Source organism: Bactrocera latifrons, unplaced genomic scaffold (assembly GCF_001853355.1).
Source record: "Bactrocera latifrons isolate USDA-ARS-PBARC rearing strain unplaced genomic scaffold, ASM185335v1 scaffold_26, whole genome shotgun sequence".
NCBI lineage: Eukaryota > Metazoa > Arthropoda > Insecta > Diptera > Tephritidae > Bactrocera > Bactrocera latifrons.
Window position 1 is genome coordinate 49,867 of NW_017536185.1, and position 23,084 is coordinate 72,950.

A 23,084-nucleotide genomic window follows, 5' to 3' on the forward strand; every position below is an offset into this window, starting at 1 on the left:
GAAGCGAGCTTCTATGAGAGGGGCATTATGAAGTTGGCATCCCGTTGGGAACGGCATATTTGACTTGAATCGCATTATTGTAACCAATTTTATGAGCAATTGAAAATTCAATAAAAATACCGCAAGACTTTTTTGACAACCTATTATGATTTCAAGGTTAAATTTTGAAACTTTCGAAACTTTACCATTTTATTAATATATATTTTTTAATATCCGGAATCAGTGAACTATGCAAAGCAAACTCAAACAAAAGGAGTTTTAAGAAAGAATTAAAAAATAACTTCCTTTCTACGTGCTTCAACAAAATATTCATAGCAAATAATTAAAGCAGTTAATGGCATAGAYAAAATAAAAACACAAACTGTAGAATGAAACAATACATCTTTTTATTTCAATTTTATTAGCACAATTCTTTTTAATTTTTTGTATTAATATTTTGATATTTTTCGAATAAAAGTTTATGTTTTTCTATCGAGCGATTTCCAGTGATAATTTCCTAACTTTCGTCCCAAAAAATATATAAATTCTCAACTATACGCGTCGCGTCAATGTTTGAACGCRTAAAAATATGCTATGGAATATTTCATTCTACATACAAACATTCTACAATAAAAAAATACAAACAATTTAGGAAGCATTTCAGAACAGCCAATTTGCTAACAAGCGGAAAATTGCGAATATAAAATATTTATGTTGCAAAAAAGGCAATAAATTAATAGTGAGATAGTGAAAATTCTTTATTGGAATTTTAAAGTTATGCAACTTGGTAGTTTATTAAATTTGTGTTAATAAAAAAATCTCATGACAATTGACAATGCGCGCGACTGATAGACCAAATGGCAATGCGTCCGAAATACTGCTATTGTTTTTTGCTTTTGCTTTTCCTTTTGCGCACACGCGCACTTATTTATTTATTGTTTTCACAGCAGCAAGGACACAGCTGTCAGTGCACGGCAATGCAAAAGTGGCAGTATTATGGCGACACACACACACTCAGAACCATGCATTGGCACGATATAAGCTGAATGAAAGTTTTCGCTCGTGACACGAGTCCTTGCCTCGTGCTGTGCGTGAATTATTCAAAGCGAAATTGTTCTACCTTACATTATTGTGAAAGGAAGTATAAACATTTCAGCAGGACAGGTGGCTGTGTGTGCGCTGTACGATTGTAAAAAGCAACAGCCAGCGCCGTGGCGAAACTGTCGCGTCACACGTCTTTTGATAATACACCACAGCTGCGTGTGTGTGCATGTGTTTTCCTAGCACCAGTGCCGCTGAAGCCGCATGCCGCCGTGCAACTTTTCCACACAATAAACTTTGCCATGGCGGCGCAGCGCCAACTGACAGCCAACGCGTCAGCTTCAATTGCATTCCCACACATMCACATTCAAGTCCGTCGCGCCACTTCATGTGTGTGCTATTMTTCTTCTTTCTTTGCCTTTCTTCTGCATTCTCTACTGCGCGCAGTTGCCTGGCAACTTGGTCTTGGCGCGCTGATGATTCGCCGGCGGCGCAGCGGAATTTGCACGACKAAAACTACTTACGACGCTGCACTTTTATAACTTTTATAATATTTTAGTAGTTGCTACAAGAAAACAAATGCRAAAAATGCAACTATGTAAATATACATAAAAGTGGTTCAAAATAGTGCCGGTACTATGTGTGTGTAGAGTGTATGTGTGTTTGAATGGCGCAACTGTTGAGGAGCGTGCTTTGTTCCRCTACGTCTACATTGTCGCATATGTGTGTGGGTGTGCGCACTCAGCCAAGTTGAAAATGACTTCATAGTGCGGCAAGTTCACATCGCTAGAGGCGAAAGGCAAACACAAGCGCACACGTGCTCACGTGCCAATGCACCGTTATTATGATATCATTTTCGAGGTGAATTGCTTGCATAGAAATTGACGGTACTGCACTTKTTTTGTGTGTTTAATGTGAAAATTACTATTGTACATGAGAATTTCATGGCTGAGAAAATGGAAAAGTAGCAAAAATTCAAGGGTTTAATAGTTTTGTGTTACAATAGTGTGTGTTGAATTGATATGCCCTCGMATTGTGTTATAAAAATCCAGAAATCTGCTTGATTACCAGTTGTTCAATATTTTAATTTTAATTCCACTTGAAAACAGATGGCAACTCTGTCAATAATTGATCATCATACATCTTTTCTCATTTTTTGTACATTGGTACTTGATGATGGCTTTATGCTATCAAAATTTCGCATACATGTTTTTCTTTTCTTTTTGGGTCTGGTCTGGGTTTGGTAGGGAACGAGACCAAGACGAAACATCTACTGCCATCAAACAAACAGGCGTCGTACTCGCGACTTGGCTCCCACATCAGTGTTGACGGCAACWATAATGTCAGCCCCTAAATCAACTAAAATTACTCTTGGCGACAGGTGCTACTTCGGACTGAGCAGAGAAATGAGAAGTTCTCTATCGACGAACGAAWGCAAAACTCGTCAAGTTACCCATTATTCCCCTCCTGCTATATGTTGCAGATGGACGATGACAACATCTGATGAGTCGACGTTACGAGTTTTCGAGAGAAAGGTTCTGCGAAAGATTTATGRTCCGTTGCGCATTGGCAACGGCGAATATCGCATTCGATGGAACGATAAGCTGTATTGGATATACGACGCCATTGACATAGTTCAGCGAATTAAAAGAGAGTGGCTAGGTCATGTCGGCCGAAAGGATGAATAGTTTTCGACGCAGTACCAGCCGAGGGAAGCAGAGGAAGAGAAAGATCTCCACTCCTTTGGAAAGACCTAGTGGAGAAGGACCTGGCTTTGCTTCCCAATATTGTATAAATTGTTAACATTTTATTAGATTATTAGATTATTGATTTTTAATAGATGGCAGTGCTATAAAATAATTTTTCCACTTTAACATTCCTGTTACTATTTATCTTCTTTACATTTCTTAAAATAAGATATTTTCGTACGTTTCTTTATAAATTTTCATAATTAATAATTTTAAAAAAGTGGCAACTTTAAAAAATTTTACATTTTTGTATTTATTAAGCTGTCGAGTTTCGTACTCATTTTGTACTTTTTACAAATTTTCATAATTAACATTTTAAAAAAGGTGGCAACCCTAATTTTTTTTTCAATTTTTACATTCCTTAAACTTTCGGGTTTTGCACATTATATATTTATTTTATACCGTTTTAAAAATTTTCATATTTAAAATTTTCAAAAAGGTGGCAACCTTAAGAAATTTGCATCTTTTACATTCCGTAAAATCTCGGTTTTGAGCCTCATTTAGAACCGCTTCTAAATTTTTTTGTAACCCAAATTTTGAAAAATATGGCAACATTTTAAGAAATTTTAAATTTTTCATTTCTCATAACTTTAGATTTACATACATATGTATATRAAATATACCACTGTGATCAAAGTGAAAGGAATTTTTAATTTATACTTCGTGTGTTTTTCAAATCGGTGAATCATTCTGTAAGTTAGTATTACTGTTCTATGTATCTATGAGAAATTTCACGTCAAAATATTCATTAGTATTTGAGATACGCGTGGTTTTGTGAGGCTCTAAAAGTGAATTCTTCGATTATCGCTATGTCTGAGTTTGTTGAACAAAGAAGTGCGATAATGCACCATCTCGTACTGCATTGKTTATTCGAGATCATTTCGCCACATTTTCACTAATTTCGTGCAGCGCATTCATCTGATTTACCTTCGTTTAACTTCTTTCTATTCAGCAAATTCACATGACCACTCCGAGGATTGAGGATATAAAAGCTGAATCGAAGAAAGTTCTGATGGCCATCACGACGGAGGATCACTGGAAAATTCTTTGGAACAAGCGTATTGCAGCGGGAGGGGACTCCATTGAAGGAGATGAAATGGACAAAATATCCTTTGAACTTGATCACAGTAGTAAATAATGTACCTCACACTTTAATTCACAAATTAACATATACATATGTGGTCACTGTAATCACATCAGATTTGTATATCTGAAGCAACGGTTTGTCTTAATCGTGACTTTGAATTGACATTCCATTACCGTAAGACTACACGCATTAAATAGCTTAATAGGAGATCAGTTCATATTTTCTGAAATCAACACCAAAGCTTTGCTATAATATGCAACATGTTACATGCAGCAACACACACTTCCAGGTAAGTACATCGGTCGAAGAGATATCCGAGTTAAGTGACAGATTTCGCAATCAAAACGCTTGCCTTTCAGGCAACCAGCCAAAGGCCGTCAACTAATCGCTGTAATTACAAACAAGCGCACTTAATGCACAACAACAACTCAAAGTGTACTAATTTGGCTTCATTTGCGAGAGTGCAGTGTAGCATTTACACCTCAGTTATGCTCTGCAAATACAATGTGAAGTGGGTGTGGCGTTGCACTTGGACTGCTGAAATGCTGCGCTGCTACTTGGGAATACAAGACTCACTAGAGTGTTAATGGATACCAGCACGTAGAACTTGTATACACACACACGCACATATTTGCAGTGTGAGCGGCATATTTTAATTATAATTTCCGACTAAATGCTCCTGCAGGGCAATCACGCCGGCAAGCGACGACTGCATGACTAATATAAATGCAAGARTTATGACATTTTGTGGCAGCGCAGCGCTTGTGTATGCGCGTATGCGAGTGTGTGTGTGTGAAGGTGAAGAAAGTAGCCACTTTGAAGGCGAATGTGGCAGTTGCAACGAAGCAGAAGCGACGATGGCTTTGAAAACTGAATTCTCCCAACGCGCAAGGGTGTCAACATCAACGCAAATGTCTCGGTTAAAGCAACAACAGTAACAACATCGTCATCATTAGCAACTAAGAGCGCAGTAAATGTCAACTTGGTATGCCATTAAGTAACTGTATTTAGTTGCATGCACACAGACGTGCTGAYACAGCATAATAATTTTGCACAAGTATGTGTGTACTGGTACTTTCATATTCAGACTGCAAACTGCCTTCACAGACGCTGAAGGTGTGTTCCACATAGYCATGTATAAGTGTGAGCGTGTGTGTGTTACTYTTAATTATACATTTCGACATATTTCTGCATAAGCATAGCTTTAGGCGCATAAGCAAGGCATAGAAAGGACGTACTAATTAGCGACATGGTTTTGCTTAGCAGCAGAAGAGCTGGGTAAATCGCCGCAACAGTGACAAAACAATAATAATGCTGACACTGAATAAAGCAACAATATTGCCAAGTCTACATTTCATGAGCTGTGAGCTAGAAGTGAGACGTCCTCAGTGACTGCTTAAGACTGAGTGGTTGGCTGTGTTGTTGATGTTGATGTTGATGTTATAAGCCGACCTTAGCCGAGAGTGAAGCCAGCCAGGTGATGTGACAACCAAGCCGTGTCAACATCATTAGTGACGCGGTGGGGCATCTCGTGCATGTGTAATTCTCTTTATGAGCAAATACGAAATGTTTAATTGCAAACAGAGGGGACTTAACAAATAGCAAAGAAGATAAATAAAAATATAAGTGATCGCATGGGTATGATATCTGGATTTAAATATTGATATGACTGTAGATTCGAATAGAGAAGCTTATRGAGTCCTATTGACAAAATTTCAGCTCCATTCACTGCTTATTTTGCCTCAGCCTCCATATTCGACAAACAAGCCTTATTGTTACTTTTTKCTATTTYCAAAAATTAAGAGATCGACGGCCCTCTTTTCACAAGATAGATGAACACAGGCTATTTCAAAAATCGAATTTCAAAATAGCTTCGAATAGGAACTTTTCTGAAGGCGACAGCATTAATGTAGACTAGTGAATAAATACTYTCCTCAAAAAACGAAAATACTTCTTATTYTTTAACACAYATCGTAATTATATTTGATGGATCTCAGGCGTTTCGCTCTAGGTGTTCATAGCAAAATACATGCTAAGGCAGGTTCAAGCTACAAATATAGTACTGCGACCAAAATTGGTATGCTTAAGAGAACCAAGGATACAAAAGCGAGTATAAGAGCGAGTGTTAACTTCATTACTAATTCTTCAAGCACAAAAGTGTATAGAAGTAATTGCCTACACGAGTGAAGCTTTATTATGCCTGCCACTCAGTTGGCTCACACCATCGGACACAGTGTCAACACTTTTGACCCACACATTCGCTGCTAAAACTTTTTACCTTGACATTTCCTCTTTATACTTATTTAGTTGCAGTAATCGCCTTCGCGTYTGTAATTGTGTAGTGGCAGTTAGTTGCATGGAAATTACGCCACAGCTGCATTGTGTAGTGGCTCAGTGTCATTCCGCTGAGAGACAAGCACGCCACCATAGACACGGCAGTGAATAAACAAAAGGGCGACATCGCGCATTTCAAATTCAGAGAAAAAACTTAATATCTGCTAAAATATTTATGAAATTTCARAAAAGCTTAACTGTAAGGAAAAAGGTGGAAAGGGAAATACCGCACGAAGGCAAGTAATGCAGTGGAGGCAACTTGGCCGGAGAGTTTTTTCGAAGCAGCATACACTTTATACAACTCTTCTACATACGCATGGGCATATATATTTCTTTTATTTTTGTATAAAAGTATATTAATGTTTATTTTCGTATTTCTATTCTTTCACGTTTATTGTTTTTATGCTTCTTACATTTCCTTTCCTCTGTGGCTGAGTTGCAAGCTTCTCCAAACCTTGCGTTATTGCCTTGTGCTGCTGTCATAACTGTCGCATTTTATTGCCATTGTTGCAGCGGATTATTGTTTTGTTTGTATTTTGTTTAGTGATTGCGGCAATCATTTCCGTGTAGAGATGGCAAAACTGAATTTCATTTGTTGTAGGAGCTTTAATAGAAGTCAAGTCTAAAGAGCATTTCGTACGCAATATAACACCTGTCATATTATTCATAGCTATTTTTTCTCTTTTAAAATTATATAATATTGAAATCCAGTTAGGTGCCTAAAATTTAAGCTTCATGAAAAGATACTTMTTTTTCTCTTTATATTCCGATGTCAAATAACAACCTGATGTGGAGGWTTAGGTAGTTGAAAAAGCCTTTTTCGTACATATTTTCAACATATTTTTTTATATTTCTAAATATGTATATATTTCGGTCGACCACTTTTTCCTATTTTTCTGCTAGAGACACTTTTGCCATTGCTTCGAGTTTATTTCAATTCAGCAAAGAATCGAAAATGTTAATTCGGTCCGTTAAATTTTTGTCTCCTGTTACCATTCGCTTCGCAATTGCTTCGATTTTATTTCAATTCAGTAAAGAATCGAAAATGTTAATTCGGTCCATTAAATTTTCCTCAACTTTTCAACGATACCGTTTCGTTCGACCAGAACGAGGTGCATTTTCACATCGAAATTAACAGAACGGAAGCGAGCGAACTTTTGTTGTGCTACATGAACTGTTACAGAATTGTCTCCGTAAACTGCTCAAATTTCATTGGTAGTTTGCGTGGTATTCTTCTTTCTGTTTTATACAAAAATTTCAAAATATAGCGAATTTCTTCATTATTTTCACTCACTCTATATACGACATCTGTTGACAAAAGACGAAAATAGTTTTTCGACTACCCAATATCTACATATAATAATCACTATCCAGCTGCTATAATGGTTGGGAGCAAAGTCTGGACTAAAAGTTGTCTTAGAAGGCATGGTTAAACAATTCTTCGAAGGAGAGCACTGGAGCTTTCAGCAAGATTCTGGTCCGGCACACAAGGAAAAAACTACACAGCAGTGGCTTAAAGCCAATATCCCTTGTTGAATAGCTGCAGATGATAGGCCGTCTACAAGTGCTGATTAGGATAAACTGGACTACAGTGTGTGGTTAGAATTAGAGAACGTGGCCTATTGAATACACAAAGAAATAAGGATAGTCCCAAAAAAATTTTAGGTTCCAGCAGCGTCGTAAATACCAATACAAACTGTGCGTGCTGCTATTGAACAATGCCCGAATCCCGAATACAATTTTATACACACTTATTACAATATGCACATAATTACTCTCAATAAAAATGTATTTATCCTTTATATTTTATAGCGCGAATAAAAGTCTAACAAATAATATTTTGCATAAAAATATTTCTAGGACTTCCAAACCTAATATTTTTCTTATTTTGTATAAGAAGAAGAAGAAGGTTTAYGAAACCTAAGCTGTGAGAATTTCACATAATCGATAGTTTTTAAACGTTGGACTCACTCTTAAAATTCTTAATASATTCAATTGACCGGAATTATATATTTGATATTTTTAGTCACAACACTAGTGGCTTCATGGAGATAAAAAGCTTGAAAAAAAAAAATTCCTTTAATAAAACAAGCGTGTGAAACACCAAAAAGAAGAACACCGTAGAAGATGCAGCAGATCAAAGCAAGATGGGAGAAAATAGAAGGGAATGAGTATGTCCTAAGGACAAATACAGAGGAATTTCGACGAGCTATGAATAATGAAGAAAAAACACACACATAGAAAAGAGAATGGCGAGATTCATATTTTGAGCAAGAAAATTAAATTCATTACAATATATACATATGCTTCACAACATAAACGATATAAAACTGGTTAGCATGATACTCATACAATGGTTTACATAAGCCGGAGGCAAGAAACATTCACACAAGCACACCTTTTCGAAAGCATTATTGCACTGAGAGTAAAAAGTAATTACACAAATATATGTTTTACTAACGCAAGAGTTCATTTGAACATAGTTTCCTGGTAATGCACACAACACACCCACACATACTCACATACATACATACCTCCACATATTATTCACTGCTTATTTAGCTACACAAGCAGCAAACAAATGAAATGCTGAATTTTTCCTTCCAATTAAAAGCGCCAACCGCAGCTGTATGCTGAGAAAGTTTTTCGAAAACCACGCAGAAAGCAAAAGTAAAAAACAAAAACAGATCTCAACATGTGGTGCACGTAGCCGCACATTGCCCCACTGCTCTGGCGTTGCTTTGGCAAAATAGTTTTTGGGGAATTTGCTATTAGTTCAGCAGCGGAGGGGAGTCAACACACCGAAAAGAGAGAAGTTCAAAACAAACATGGAATTGAAAAGCAAAGCGAGCCAACTGTCGACTAAGCACAATTTGTCRTGAACTCAAGCACATAGAAAGCGAGCGCGTAGCTCACTTTGAGCTTGAGTTCGAGCGCAGCAAGCAAGAAAAAAGTGTAATGAGATGGAAGGGTGTCCAAGTGACAGAAGGGAGCTGATTGTGTAGCGTATGCCTTGATGTAATTATTTATTTCATAATTTAGGTTCTGTTTTTTCGTTTTGGAAATGGTTTTGGCTGAGTTGTTGGCCGCAGGGCTCACAGGTAATTAAACATTTGCTTTGAAAAATTATTGTTTTTCAACTGGACACCTCGGTGTGGCCGAAATTCTAACCAGAGTTGAACGCCTTTCATTAAAAGTAATTTACACTATTTTACAAAGCAAATAAACCATAACTTTAGAGTGGATATTTAATTGAGTAGGACGGTTAAGTTTCAAACTAATGAAATATTATATAATATTTCGAATAACAGGCGATTGCATTAAGCGAATCTTAAATTTTGCTAATGCTATATATATGATTTCTATTAGTTGGAATACAACTATCAGTTAGTGAGATATAGTACTTTTGTGAAGCATCTTGTGTTAGTTTACAAAAGGAATGGATCATAAAGAATTTCGTGTGTTAATAAAGTCTTGCTTTGTGGGAAAAAATACTGTTGAATTTTGGCTCAGGGAAACTTACCGATGAAAAGATGTTTGCTAAGCTTAATTAAGCGRAAGCTSTGAGCAAGGTGAGYSCCTCGAAAGTTCATAATCCAACAAAAGTAACGARTAACTAACTMTGAAAAGTRTTTGTGTCCTCTTTAATCGTAATAAAACCGAATTTTTCCGTCGGTGTGTGGCAACAAAAYATAGCTCTATCATTTCCTACTGAAGTCCAATCGACAGTCATTTTAGTGGACTGCACATGATGAACCGGTTCTCAGACGTGGAAAGATGAAAAAGTCGGCTGGAAAGGCTATGACATCAGTCTTTTGGGATGCACGTGGTATAATAAATACTCAACAACTGATTACTGAGCCGGTTATAATCTATTTCACTGCGTATTTGGTTGCAATTCTTTTCTACTATTCCAAATATTTAGCAATTGTATTAGTTTTGAGGAAGAATCTGTTCAAAATTRTACGCATATATTCAAATGATTCCTACAAACATCAATAGTGAACAAATGCTTATTATTTGAAATATAATTTTTTTTATTTATAGTTGTTTTAAATTTTTACATAAAGGGATAAAAGGTATCCYATGTCCTTACCCTGATTCTAAGCTACCTCACCACCAATTTTCAGCCAAATCGGYTCAGCCGTTCAGTTTAGTTCTTTTTCGGCTTTACTACCGCCTTTTGGATTGGCACCTTGATAGATTGCTCGTACAGCATCAGCGCTTCTCAACACTACTTAAACAGTTAATGGTGCTAAATGGAGCTGAAAGTTGGCTGATAGATAACCTAAGAATTGCTGTTGTTGTTGTAGCGTCAAAAAACTTACCTGAAATAATTTTGAAAAATACTAACGAGCTGACAGTCCTTTGACAGATAAACATCCGAATCAAATCCGGTTTCGTAAACCCGAYTGTCGTGAGCACGATAACCTACACAATACCCTAGTGGTAGTTCATAACTGCATTACTGAACTTGTAAGTATATGTGGCATTACCTTCCATGGCCGTTGTTCCATTGCGATCGTCCCGAAAAATCATTTATATATTGAGATTTAACAAAGAAAAGTTTTCAAGAGTTAAATAAAAAAAAATGGGCAAATATTTCCAGCTATTAAAATCTAGATAGACAGCTTCGTACTGACGAAATCCAAACCCTTCTTTTAAGTAGTCAAGACCCCAACTAGTAAACAATAACAAAACGGGGTTTCATACCACTCTCATATCAAATGGAACATGTAAGAGAATAATGAGAGAAGTAAATGCAAGTTATACCTCAGTTCTGATATTTAGGTTTATTGTCGAGCAGATGTTTCAGCACAGCAAAGCGACTGATTATAGTGTTGCGTGTGAAAGCAGATATGCTAGGAAAACTTGTGAAAACTTGCGAATCKGTCACGAATATTGACCAGAACCATTTATCTAAACACACTGACTCTTTGAACCATAACCACTCACGCTCTCAGAAATTAGATTAAATCAGCCAGACAGATATCTTATTGAATTTCCCTTAAATGTATCTATTTTTTTTTTAACAAAAAGTTAAAGCGCTGAACTTACTCAGTATTTGTTGAGGCACGCGTTAAATAAAATTTCCTGCCTCGAGCGCTCATTTGAATTTCCAAAGAAATCCCTAATATACTCACAAATCCATGTAGGTATAATCTAAGAGCAATTATAACACTAAATGTGTCCGAAGCTCAAGCAGTTGCAGCAGGAAAACACGCCWGCGGCCAACAAAACTTCTGAATCATTCCACCACACGTGCAGTTGTGTTGGTTTATGTGCATGTGAGCATTTGGGTGAAAAAGAAAAACACAAAGCATTTTAATGTGAACAAAAAATGTGAAACAATGCAATGGAAAGCGGAGCTGGCACTCCTGTGCATCACTCCAAAGCACACAAAGCGTAAAATGTCTAGTAAAGAAAAGTGGGTCCTTGAGCGAGAAATTTCGTCAAACCGCAGGCAAACAAGTGTGGGAGCGATGGTATAACATTTTGTCAACACACCAAAGAACACATTAGGTTACGAGGAAAGAACTGAGAGTTCAAGCAAACATTTCTGTCTGTGTTTGTGTGTGTGTTTATAAGTATTTATGTATGTATTGGCGTGTAAGCTGGATGTGTGCTGTAAAAAGCGTTAGCTTCAGGGCACTGGAGAGCTGGCAAAATTTTATACATATTCGTATGTTTATAAGGACTTCGACTGCGGTACATAGCCAGGGTRGCTCTTAAGTGCTTGTAGGTCTTTGCGCCTTCCACTCACATGTTACGTAATTCGTTGCCGCAAAGCAAATTTAGACACATTAACTTTATAAAAAAAAGTCAAGCGGCAGAATCTGGCAATTATTGCTCACAAATATTTCTATGAATATGTATATGTGTTAAGTATATAAATATGTATAAATGTAAAATATGTATCTATATACATGTAATATTATAAACATATTTCTTCAATATCTGTGYCTTTATAYGYACAYACATATGTACACATGKTTTTTCTTACGCATATACATTTRCAWACACACATATCGTCCTCAAATCGTTCCTTTGCTTCAATTAAAATGTAATGTACACACACACATGTCTGTGCAGCTACGAAAACCGAGCTTTTGCTGCCGCATACGCAGTGGTGTACCGCAGTTCTGTTCCATACTCCACCATAGCTTTTTGGTTTTGTGAAGCACCGCAAATGGGGTCACGCTCATTTTATTTACGTTATTTTTGTACATTAATACTTTCATACTTGAACTCTTAGTGAAGTTATGTTCTTTTCACGTCAATTTATCAAAGCTRAAATTGTTACGTATTAAATATCAAATTTATACATTTCAAAATTATTTTTAATGAGAGCGTTGGAAAAGTAAAAGCAAGTTSTAGATTTTKTAAAAATATTTTTTGRAGCTATAGAAATTTAATATTTACATTTAATGTGTATTTATTAAAACTTTTACCAAATGCGAATTGACTAAGCTTGCCAGTGGTATACTTTGGGCGCTGTTTGTTATCATATTACAAATGAAGGTGTATTAAAAAGTAGCAATATTTGTATATTAACTCGKTTTGATTGGAAGAAAAGACACTTAGATATGTCTTATTTTATTAGTAAAAGTTAATTGACTCGAATATAAATTTTGTGGGTTGTCTACCATCGACTTTATTTGCCGTTGCCAAATTATTTTCAAAAGTGTGTATAAAGATGTTTTTTCTCAGCTTAGGACACTAAATCAAGTGGGTTTATTTACAATTTTCTAGAATATTTAATGACATAATGTTCTAAGCTCTTAGACGAATACAACTTTTGTTCCCTTCTAGTAGAGGAAAGTGTCCAAAAGTTTAATAACGGAAATTATATAAAGACTATAAACACAGCTGTAGCCCTTGTAGCGTAAGGCTTTATCGAATGCCATTAAAGAATTAAATACATCACCTTTAAAACGCATATACATTTTGTTGTTTCAAATGCTGTAATGTTCACCACTTTTTTTCAAGCACTTGTGCAGATGCGCCATCACAGGCTTAGGTATTAATATTTTTCAATGAAATTTTTTTCTAGTATACTTCAAAAGTTGTACAATAATATGCCTTTAAAYATAATAAAATTATTATAATCATGTCGCTGTAAAAAAACTAATATATATCCTTTTTTTTTGCCTTTAAAACCTTACCGGGGTTAACTGAAATATGTGATAATAACGTAATCAAAGAGCATAAATTTAATACACGCAGCATATGAGGAAAGTCTCAATGAAAGGATGAGAAATCTCAATATTATTCCGAACTAATGAAAATCATTATAGAATGGTGTATATGGAAGTTGGGCTAACACCGTATTTTCGGTACAGCAGTACATACAATATAATATTATAGTTTGTTTGAATTTTTCGAAAATATTTTACATATTGGGATATATCGGCAAGTACAGCATAAAGCTAATCAGAAGTTTCTGTTTAAATGAGTTAAGCCTCCCCCACTCTACTAGGGATAAAATTGCGCACCCTATCAAAATACTGTATACACCACATGATCACCATGAGAATAACGACGCGCTTATACGAGTATGCGGCATATTCGGGGTAGAGAATATTTCGAAAAATGTTTGCTACTCTTGGTTTTAGCCTTCTCTTTAACAGAAAAAATACTCTTTAAATTTCAGTGAGAAACCTCACAAATTGCCCAATATATAAGAAACATAATCAAATACGTTTACTCGTAAGGGGACAAGGGAAGTACTACCATAATTTCTACCATTTTCGACAAGGGTGTACTCTGACACAAATAAATTCTTTCTGAACTTCGTTAACATTTTTTACGCATTGACCGATAACGCGGTATAAAGTCAACTGTAGATTCGAAAATGTACATAAAATATACATATACAAAATATATTGAATAGATTCTACCCCTATTTGACACCATAGTAAGTGGTCCTAATAAAACTATAAAACTATTGTCCTCGAATTTCAACTTCACAGATTGACCGATATGTAGTAAGAGATCAGCTATATACACTATATATATATCAACATATTCGGTGCGTGGTCCTGAAATGATTTAGTTCGACTTCAACAATTTTTGGTCGTTATATGGCATACCTTGAAAACACTATTTGGGCAAAGTCTGATTCTAGTAACATTCTTCTTCTTAATTGGCGTAGACACCGCTTACGCGATTATAACCGAGTTAACAACAGCGCGCCAGTCGTTTCTTCTTTTCGCTACGTGGCGCCTATTGGATATTCCAAGCGTAGCCAGGTCCTTCTCCACCTGGTCCCTCCAACGGAGTTGAGGTCTTCCTCTTCCTCTGCTTCCCCCGGCGGATACAGCGTCGAATACTTTCAGAGCTGGAGTGTTTTCGTCCATTCCGACAACATGATGTAGCCAGTGTAGTCACTCTTTTAATTCGCTGAACTATTTCAATGTCGTCGTATATCTCATGCAGCTCATCGTTCCGTCGAATGCGATATTCGCCGTGGCCAACGCGCAATGGACCATAAATCTTTCGCGGAACTTTTCTCTCGAAAACTCGCAACGTCGACTCATCAGTTGTTGTCATCGTCCAAGCCTCTGCACCATTCAGCGGGACGGGTATTATGAGTGACTAATMGAGTTTGGTTTTTGTTTGTCGAGAGAGGAYTTTGCTTCTCAATTCTCAGGCTGACATTGTTRGTGGTGATTCTAGTAACATTACTGTTGTTTAATTTAAATACTGTGAACAGAAAAAATCAGATGGAACTTAAAAGTTGGCTATACGGGAGATAGGCGAAGGTGTGATTAAATTTTCAGATTTTCACACGGTTACACCGCCGAATTTTTTCGAAAATTGAAATTATGATCAAAAAACTTATTTATTTTATCAATATTTGACAAAGAATCTAGGGAAGTTCTGTTAAAATTTCAAATGGATTCATGTAGAAAATATAAATTTTTTGATATTCTCAAGTGGTCATAGTTTCTTCACAAACCTCCACGGCAYTTTTTAATGGAACAAAAAGTGAATTTAAATTGCTTCAATATTTGTTCGTCACATTTATAATTTCCAACATAGACAAAATTAATAAAAAGTTAAAAAAATGCTAGTGCTACTTACTCTTTCTCTGCTTTGCGAAACTAAAAACTGTGACACTGATTACAGCTGAGCAACATTTGTGTTTTATTTTTTATTTTTGCACTTTTCTCACCGTGTGCATRCACATTTTCATTCACACCAGTTTCGTTTTTGTAATTTGGATTTTTGTTGCTTTTGTTTTTGTGTTTACTTTTTGTTGCTTTTTGCACCAATTTGTTTCTGCAATTCACAACTTTTCCGAAATGTCACAAACTATTCGATAATTGCAACAACAATAACATGCGGGTCGTGCGCAGCGAACATGAAAATTCGATAAACACCAACACACACACAAATACACGTGCAAGCGCTGACTGCTGTGTGTGTTAAGCCATTTTTAATTGCGAGCGGCGACCAAAAATAAGCGCGCGAACACTGAAAATCCGCAGCCGGACCATTTATTAACGGTTTGTGCGCATGCTGTTGTGACTTTCAGCTTTTATAAATTTKATTTCCGGGAAATTAAAATTTTTTATTGTATTTAATATGATTTCGTTTGTGTAATTTTTATTTGCGCGCTTTTACTGTGGAGAGCAGAACTTTTTACTGCTTGCAGCTTTGCGGATTTTATTCTTTTATCGCTTTACTTTTGCACAAATAAGTATATGAATACATATAGGTCTTTTTCATTATTTACGTGCCATTAAAAGCAGCTGCTTTCTGTCACTTAACTCAGCTGCTCTGTCGCTGTCGAAGGATTAACACGCCTAGTGGGCSGCCAAGGCGCCGAAGCGTGACTCCTGCTACGCCGACTGACTGTCGTTATGTGCGTGTGTTTTTGTCTCTGCAGATTTYGCTTTATTTGCTTTGCTTACGTACACTCCTTCGCGCTCTTACACTCACTTCCAACTCTGCGTTGTTTTTGTTTTTGGCGTAAACTTTTTTRTTTGTATTTTTAGTGTAGTTGAGATTTTACGAGCGTGTGCGTCCCCGAAAACACTTTATTGGCGCCGGTTCTAAAGTTTTATTTTTTTTGTGCACTTTGTTTTTGTATTATTCTTTATTTTGCACATTTACTTATTGCTTGCACACTTCCTGTGAGTCGTGTTCATAAAAAGGTGTTATGCAAATATTCAATTGCCGAGCGCTAATGGAATTACATACCGAGGGTGTGCACCTCTCGGGGGTATTACAAACTTAACGCTTAAGTAGTTTCTTTCATTTTTATTGGAGTTTTTAACTCATTATATGCAGGCTTGCATTCAGTTAGCTTTTATCACTGCAGAAATATGAAATTTTATTTTTAATTGTTGGTGCTTTTATAGTTTATTTTCCGCTAATTAAGAAGAAGCATTTTTTATTAAGGGATGAGCACAAGAAATCAAAATATTGGTGCACTTTATGTTTAATAGAAAATTAGGTTTTTTCAGACCTTTCATATACATCAGATTTAGGTAGTTTCGTCGGCACTTCTTAAAAGTCCATCAACTAACCTCAAAGGTTAGTCAAAATTTTTTAATTAATTAAGAAATGAAAGCAACAGCGATTAATGTACTTAGAAGTGATTTTAATACYAACAATATRTTTCCTATACATTTGACCACTTSAATATAATATATTGAGTAGTMGAAWAAAATTTTTCGTRTTTTGTCAATAGATGTCCAGTGCTACCARTCACATTGTGTCATACCATATARTGTTGGAAAGATTCATTTAACCAAAAAATTAAATTCGGGGAAATTGACAAAATATAYAGCTGTTCAAAAATGAGTGAATATAWTGAAGACATTCGTTATATTTTGAAATTTTTGTATATAAAAKTTGTATATCGTTAAAATCAATATTCTATTTYAATTCAATTTCTACATTTCACGGTCAACAAAGAYGAKATTGAAGTCAGCAWTCGAAAAAAATGTCCAGAACTGATCAACAGAAAGGGCTCGTCTTCCATCAGGACAACGCTAGACCATAYACMTCTTTGATGAATCGGCAAAAACTGAGAGAGCTTGGCTGAGAAGTTTTGATGCCTCCACCATATAGCCCGGCCTCGCACCATCGGATTGCCTTTATGGAGTAAAGTGGGCTTCTAGAGAAGCCTATGAAAAATAATTGTCGCAGTTTTTCGCAGAGACACCAGAAAAGTTTTACACTGATGGTACAATGGCCATAGAAATTTTAACGTTCCTAATAAGCGCATAACTTTGCTGCTGTTGAACTCGGTCTAAATTGTATTGTATATTGGAGTGTGTTCTAAATTATCATAAGGTAAGGAAACATTCGAATAAATTTAAGTAAATATATGCGAATGCACATCTACCATGATGCGCACAGTTACTAAGCAGCGGTTCAGTTATTAACATATTGGCGCAACATCTTAAAATTCTGGTTCACTACGATACGCAARTAATATTATAAATTTGGCTAAGGTACAACGTTACATTAAAAATATCGGAAATTAGTTTGAAACTCAGGAAAATTACTAAGTGTTTTAAATATTTCTTTTTAGTGCGGTCACTATTAAACCGCCAAACTCATTACCAATTTTTTTTTTTTTAATTTGAAATTAGGAGTAATAAAACATTTGCCATTTTTTACTGCAACCAAACTCATTTCTGTAAAGAATTATAAAAAAGTATATGCTTTCCCACTGGAGAAAGAATTATAACATCATGTAGGCCACGGCGTATGAGTAACAAGGGTGCAGAGAAACGCTGCGAAATTACACATAGTGAATTTTATTTTTCATTAAGGACTTCATTCTATAAGTTTTCAATAAGTGATAACATGTTTTTTTCAAATCTGTCACGGGTAAATTCAATATTACTCTTTAAAGGTTCGTGGTCAAAATATTYTCAAATCGAATGAAGCAAAATTTTATTATAATTTTGACCCAAACATTATTTTAYAATAAATTATGTATTCGATAGGCAAAAAATACCGTTAAATCACCTAAGGTATTCATATAACTAGAATTCGTTCGCAAATATTTAAAACAGGAGGTGAAATTTCAAAGCAATTCCAACATAATAACTTAGCTTTAAAGATTTTTTGAACCTCTGTTCATAAATCAAATGAAAAGCAAATTAAATAAACGTATTTACATTACTTACTTAAAATAAATTTTAGAAAAGTGAGTTTAGTCAACCTGAGCCCCTGATTTAGACGCCTTTTTTCTGACAATACAGCGATTGAGTACTTCTACGCAATACAGTGATTTTTAAATACTAACTTATTGATCATTTTGAGCGCGAAAGAAATATATGTGCACCCATAAGACTCTTTCTGTCTTTAAATGTCTCTAATACTGAAATATATTTTCATAAATTAGCTAGCCCACCGCAAAGCATGTTGTTTTTCACACACACCTTCTACATTCATCTACGCAGTGAAGCAAATAAGCGCACCTACATTCTAATGCAAAACGGAATACTTAATTTGATATGTGCACATATTACTGCTCTAATTTCCATATGCAGCCCACTTGTGTCCATTTAGTGTGCAGGACCCCGTATGCTAATAGTCCAACGCGGTACACGCGCTGTTCAGTCTGCGTTGTCCACCTGCCCCCACGCGCGTACTCACACGCCACGTAAAAACACACACACACACACACACTGCTTGCACTAAGACCGCACGTGGCGCTGACTGTGTGTGTGCTTGTCAAGTGGCGTTCGTGTACAGATTCCTACGCGTGTAATTGCACTTAGGTGTATTATATTTAATACGCGAGTGTGGTGGCTGGCGCGTATAGGCCAATTAACCTAATTCCTTACAAAAACGTTTTTATTACCAACTGCATTTTATGGCACTAAATATATGAGCAACATTTCCGCTTTAAAATATTCAATATTCAATGTTATAATCGCAATTTAAGTTTTGTTAAAAGATTTGAATAATTTTATTTTATTTTTATTATCTGGTTTAGTTTTTATTTTTTGTTTTTTTTTTTTTTTTTTGTGTGTTTGTTTATTAACCTTTTATACTTTGCTCAACACACGCCACAAGCTTCAAGCTGCTTCAAGTGTTTACCACACTATGCTGCTTTTTTAGATTTGACTMGCAGTTTTCCCGTTAGAACTTCCTTACCGCACGATGGTCGAAACAAAACTGAATTCTCATGAATTTGCCGTGTCGCAGACCTGCCRCATGCCGTTTCGAAAGCGYTGTCTTTTGCCGCCACTACAAGTAGTGGCCAGTCGTGCCATGTCGAGTCGTTGATGTTTTGCGTTTGCTGCGCATGCGCCAAGCTTCTTACAAATTTGTTGAATGAAAAGCTTTCTWTTCGCATGGCGCTTCACTGTAGTCCGAAATGCTTTCGGAGTTGTTGCGTCAATGGTTGAAGGTGCTCTTAATTTTTGAAGTCCTGTGATTCTCTTCAGAATATATTTGTTGACAAGTCAATTTTTATTTATTTTATTTTTTCGGTGGATTTTTTCCAAACTTTTGAAATATCTATAAAGTATTCAGCTTTATTTAAACGAATTTTAATTTTATTTCATAAAACACAAATAATTCAGTCTGATCGTAAGACAGGTCTACTCTGAATTAATTTTAGTTTCTTGTGAATATAACATTTGTTGTTGTTAGGAATTTTTTGAAAACTTTTACTTTTACTCATTTAAGCTTTCTTCCTTTGACAACAAAGAAGTTCGATTTACGATTTTCAATCATGTTTATAATAATAAGCAACACTGCTCCAACTTATATTGTTGATTCTAATTTAAAAAGGTTGCCACCTGTTTAAAAATTTGTAGTAAAATATTTTGAAAAGGTAGAATAAAATGCGCTCATCTGAAGTCTAAAACAGATGAAAAGACCTTAAGTTGATATTTTTTTATTAGAGTTACCACCTGTTTCAAATTTTAACTGCATTAACGTTTATAATATACAAGTAATATACATGTATTTATGCATATTTGTAAAATATTAATATAGAAGTAAAGAGGTGTAACAAAACATACAACTATTAATAAATATATTTGGTACAAAAAATTAAAAAGATGGCAGCATTACCTTTTTGATTTTTTTATATAATAACTAAATTGCTAAAATATATGAAATATTATGATCTCGTCATCATAAAAGACAATTTTTTCGAACTTTTTTATAAGTGTTGCCACTGGTTGAAAATTTTACTTCAAACAAATAATAAAAATTAATTTAATATCTTAATATGGCCAACAAAACAAAGAAAATAAAAATTTATATTTAAAAATAATTTAAAAGAGTTGCCATTTGCCAAAAAAAATTATTAAAAAATTAAGAAATCAAATTTGAATACACTCGTGGCCACGCAAAACTTACCAGAGATTTTTTTTATAAATATATTCACTCGAGCAGTAATTGTAACGGTTATGTTGAAAATTTAATATAAATTTAATATATATATGGTTTGAATGCGCGGAAAGCAGCGGCAAAATCACAGAAGTTGTGTACCATTTTATTGTGCCCGTAGTAGAAGATCAATATGGGCATACTTCTGAGACAACCATCAAGGACGACTCCGCAATACCTCCAATACCAGCTTAGCTCAAAGACCGAACTGAAAATATACTTAATAAGGTGTRGGAGCAGGGAATGTCAACCGAATGCCTAGTTGTTTCAGTGTCTGCCCGGGTCCAAAAGATTATAGCCGCCAAAATTGTTCAACTGCATATTAAACCATTGAAGTAAATATTTATTAATTTATCATACAAAAGTATAAGAGTGATTTTACTAGAACATTGAATAATTATAATAAAAAATAAAGCTTATTTAGATATAAGAGAAACATTATTCTCATGGTTTCCTTATAACAAATAGTGTAAAAATTAAGATTATTTTAAAGAAGCCACTTTTTTATTGAGTATTATATCCTATTTTGAATGCATTTAAATTTTTAGAAAAGTTTGCAAAGTCAAATCACGGTGATTTCAAAAACACTGCAAAAAAATAAGTGGTAAGGTTTGCTTGRCCACGAGTCTAATTGTTTTAGTATCATATGAGAGCTAACTGATGTTAAGCTAAGTTGATTTTTGCTTATTTGATTTTATTTCTTCCTCCAAACTTTACTTTAATTCACTATATTCATATATTCACATTCATATATTCACTATATTCTGTTCACAACTACATAGTACTACAATTTATTGTCTGCCTCTTCATCCGACCAATTGATCCCTTCAATAATCCATTAAGCTCATTATGGCACTTTCTTTTRCCAAAACAACAGCAGAAACAAAGGTCCCAATGCCGTCACCACGGTTACCAATCGGTCACTGCTGCGGTTGTCATTGCTTACGCGTGACATTCGTCACTTCCCCATCTCCTTCGAGGCACATTTTCTATACATATTGGAACGCTTTAGTGACTTACCTATTTTGTTGATTTTTACCTCTTCGGGCACTTGACGAGAACTTAAGGATACTCCTGTTGTCCCTCAAGCACCCGCAACAACACACACATGCAATCTCACATATATGCATGAATCACAGTTAGATTCCCAGTTGAGCTTWCCGTCAGGTCAGCCTTTTAATAAACTAACAATGTGTTGCTCATTTCACTTCTTTATTTTTATTTCACCGTTTCAAATCTCATGAGAATCTGATAAAATGTCAKTGAAGTGAGCTAATGCAGGCAATAAAATCAAATTGAGTTGGTCATCCAAATAAGTGTCCTAGAAGTAAACACTTTAGGGTTAAGTGTTTTATTTTGAAATCGTAAAATAGAATTGTTGTCTCAAGGAAATTGTAATACATATCGACATGTAGGTATATACTTAGTAAATGTTTACAAGGCATTGTAGAAGTAGTTTTACCCCTCTTAACGATTCGCAAATTCTATTTTTGAGATAGTGCAGCGTAATAACAAAGTAATATTAAAAGAATTGCACTATTTTGTTTGTGATTATTTATCAGTTAACGATTTATGTTATACCTCCTCTTGGTGCTTGGCCAAGCTTCTGCTTCTAATTTTGATGTGCGCTTGACTCTATGTAATTCTATAGCTCTTATCTGTTGAAGACCAGAAAACGTTCTCTCGACCATATCACCAAAAACAAATACAAATGTACTTCTCACTTTAAAAGTTGCGTCAATGCAATATAACTGTGCAATCCCGCTAAAGGGATATCAAATATGTTCTTTGTGGTAAATCGCATTATCGTACAGCTACTATAAAATCAGCATAAAAAGGGGTGCTTCTGGTAAGTGATAAAACGTAACGTAAGTGAGAACCTGCCCACACGGCATCGCTTGTGACGAATCAACATTTTTTTTTTTTTTTGCTTCTAAGCACAGCAGAGGTTGGCTAAACGGATAAACCACGCTTAATTAGAGTTGCATTTGATATTTTCTGAAGTGGCCGCAGCATTAACAAGGCACACGAAGTACTTACTGGCTTTGAGCTAAAACAGCTAGCTGCCTTTGCGGYGTTCGGTTATTAACGGTGCATTAGTTAACGAGTCCGTCTATGCGTTTGCTAAAAAGGAAATGTGTGTGGTCAAAAACGGCAAAGGAAAGGGGTGATATGCAGWAAGTGTCAATTTACTGTTGTATTTGAAAAACGCAAATTAATCAATAACGGAATGTTATATTAATGATGTTGAATTTAATACTTTATGAAAAATGTAAGAAAATTTAATATACATACAAAGGTATGTTTAATCTAAAATAATTAAAATTTCTAAAATTTCAAAAATAATAATAATCTAAAAATTTAGAAAAAGTGATGAGCCTTACACAGAAGTTAAACACTATCACAAGTTATAGGAATCAAAAGCTAGTAAAACTTACGTTTTGAAATACAACCTAAGTAATAAAATAAAGTTTTACTTACTTTTTTGTAAATTATTATTATCGCCTTTAAAATAA

At 35.2% G+C, this 23,084-nt stretch overlaps 1 long non-coding RNA gene across 2 annotated transcripts in view; it reads right to left on the reverse strand.

Annotated features, from left to right (window-relative positions):
- The window catches only part of LOC108969607, a 67,548-nt gene extending 48,078 nt beyond the window's left edge, over positions 1-19,470 (reverse strand). The window contains exons 1-2 of one of the 2 annotated variants that reach the window (XR_001993413.1): positions 19,209-19,470; positions 15,277-16,513 (exon numbers count right to left, since the gene is read on the reverse strand). This is a non-coding gene — a long non-coding RNA (uncharacterized LOC108969607). Of the gene's footprint in view, positions 1-15,276; positions 16,571-19,208 lie in introns of both variants that reach the window. The other variant, XR_001993412.1, reaches the window with a different exon arrangement.
- Between the last annotated feature and the right edge of the window lie 3,614 nt (positions 19,471-23,084).